This window comes from Homarus americanus, unplaced genomic scaffold, assembly GCF_018991925.1.
Source record: "Homarus americanus isolate GMGI-L3 unplaced genomic scaffold, GMGI_Hamer_2.0 scaffold53233, whole genome shotgun sequence".
Classification (NCBI taxonomy): domain Eukaryota; kingdom Metazoa; phylum Arthropoda; class Malacostraca; order Decapoda; family Nephropidae; genus Homarus; species Homarus americanus.
This window is the reverse complement of record NW_024751660.1, coordinates 2,501,781-2,504,280: the sequence shown is the minus strand read 5'-3', so window position 1 is coordinate 2,504,280 and position 2,500 is coordinate 2,501,781.

Sequence of the window (2,500 nt, the reverse complement as noted above, 5' to 3'; positions counted from 1 at the left end):
TCAACTGGCAGAGGAAGTAACATTGGGGGATTCCAGTTCCTCTGTGCGCGAAGTGACAGGGATTCTTCTGACTGAGTTAATACTCCACGACTATGAAGAGAAAACAGTATCAGCACCTCAGTGGATCAGAGAGTTGAGGGTCTCACTAAAACAGTACAGTATATGATATGCTCTCATAATGTTTGCTTGCAATTTTTTTTAAAAATACTGTACTGAATCAACAATGCTACACTAGAAGTTGTCCAGAACCTTGTAATTTACAGAGGACTTATTTTAGGACCTGGTTACAGAAATATATCATGAGCACAATTAAGCAGCATCCTTCACATTGTTCTACCAACGTTCATTATACTGCACAGTACTTTACTTTGCATGCTTATGTGCTAATTTCCCTAAAATGAAACATGATTTAAGCTCACATTAGGTTAGCTCATTCATTATCTAAAACTTCTTTAGTAATTTTACATTACCAAATACTCTGTCAGCTAAGACCAAACAGTAACACTTTCAACATCTAATAAAGAGTATGCTTGTACCTTATGTTATGAAGACATTTGAGACTATTACCAAGATCAAGACCATAAGAGAGGATACAAAGTTAAGTCTACACTGTGGATGTGTGGCCATATTAAAATTAAAAGAAAGAACACAGTTTTATGACCAACTTCCTTCACTAGGTGACCTGTGAATCATGGCCTTGAGTCCTGTGTTGTAAGCCCAGGTTTTATCCGCATACATCATCTAGTAAGACATTTTCTACATACTACAGTATTACTGAAATCTTCTACATACAGTACAGAAGTTGTATGTTGAAAAACATTGAGCAAAGGCTGAGGCAAGAACTGCTGTCAGATGAAGTTGTCTGTAATCTATGAAATGAAGGCCCTTTGCAGTATACTGTATACAGAGTGATGGTTATCCCTGTCTGTGAGAGGTAACTCAAGACCTATCAAATGGAGTCAAGGTAAACAATAGATAAACAAACCAGGTATGTCCAGGTACTGTATGTCCAGCAAATTCCCAAAAGTGATAAAAATTTACTAAATCATCCAACATTCACTATCACTCCAAGATATTTGTACTAAGTTTCAAATTTTTTTATGAAGAACTGTAGAGTTGAGTTCACAAGTTGGGTAACCCATATCTAACACTTTTACAAAACCAATCTATGTTCAACACAGTCAGAAAAGTTGAAATAAAATCCATGACATGATCCATACACTATGCAGTATTACAATGTGTATACTTCTAACCCTCAAAAATGTTTAAGCCAAGCTCCAGACTCTCATGGAAAATTATAAAAGTTGATTTCATAAAGTGAAACCCTAATTTTGGACAGGATGGATGGAAAGATGGTTCGACAGAAAGATGGACAGACAGACAAGTAAAATACTCTATGCCTCAAGCAATAGCTGGGACATAAAAATTACCAAGTTTATACATTTTCTGAATTTTACAATTGTTCTATTTCTATCATTTTTACCCCTTCCATTTTTGTTTGTGTAAATCAAGGGGGTACAAAAATAGTTAATACGTAATTATAATTGGAGAGCATCAAGTGAGGGATGTGTAAAAAGTGATAGGAAAGGCTACAACAAGCAGAAATATCTTCCTATAATTCTTCATATTTTCAACCTAAATGTGCAATACACACATGAATCTATAGCTTCCACACTGACTCACAATTCTTCATATCAATTCATTGTACATTCTAAGCTGATTCGTAAAAGTTAAGTATTTTTCTATATTCCCATCATAGGCCAGGAACAGTGTTTGTCCAGTCTATCAGTCTGTTTATACTTTCACATTACAGCCTATCACTCAATACCTGGGCCTCGAGACCCCATCACCCTGCTCCCCCAGGACACCTTATTACTGTATATAAATAAGTGAGATACTTGTGTGCCTCAGCTACCCCTATGAAGACTACTGAAAAAGTAGAGGACTACAGGTCTCATGCATGTGGATAATGTAGTGAGCAAGGCACATAGGTCATTGCCCTCACACATGCCTTTCTAAGAACATGTACAGTATCTTGCCATTTGGATGCAAGTGGGATGCTGTGTTTGGAGTCTCTAAAGTGAACCAGTTCTGCCTATGTGCTGTGATTCCACCTCCTCTACATTATTTTTTCAGTGTTACTTCACCAATAAATATACTTAAAAATATTTATTGGAGTTACATACTGAATGTAAATACAGTAATGAAAAAAACAAGATATTAATGTAATATGTTGACCATGTGTGCCACTCCCTCACCACATGGGGTGTGGTTGGTGGACACTCCCTTTGTTGTTGGCTTAGAGCCACTTGCTCATTGTTTAGTCGTGTTGGTTCAATAGTTGTGTGAAAGAAGAGAAAAGTGTCAATTACCAATGTGATATTCATCACAAGTGCCACCCCTCACCACAGGGAGCAAGCTGACACTCCATCTCAAAGCTACTTGCTTTTGGGTATTCAAATGTTTATTGTCTTGTTTTATCCTCTTCACCACTGATCGG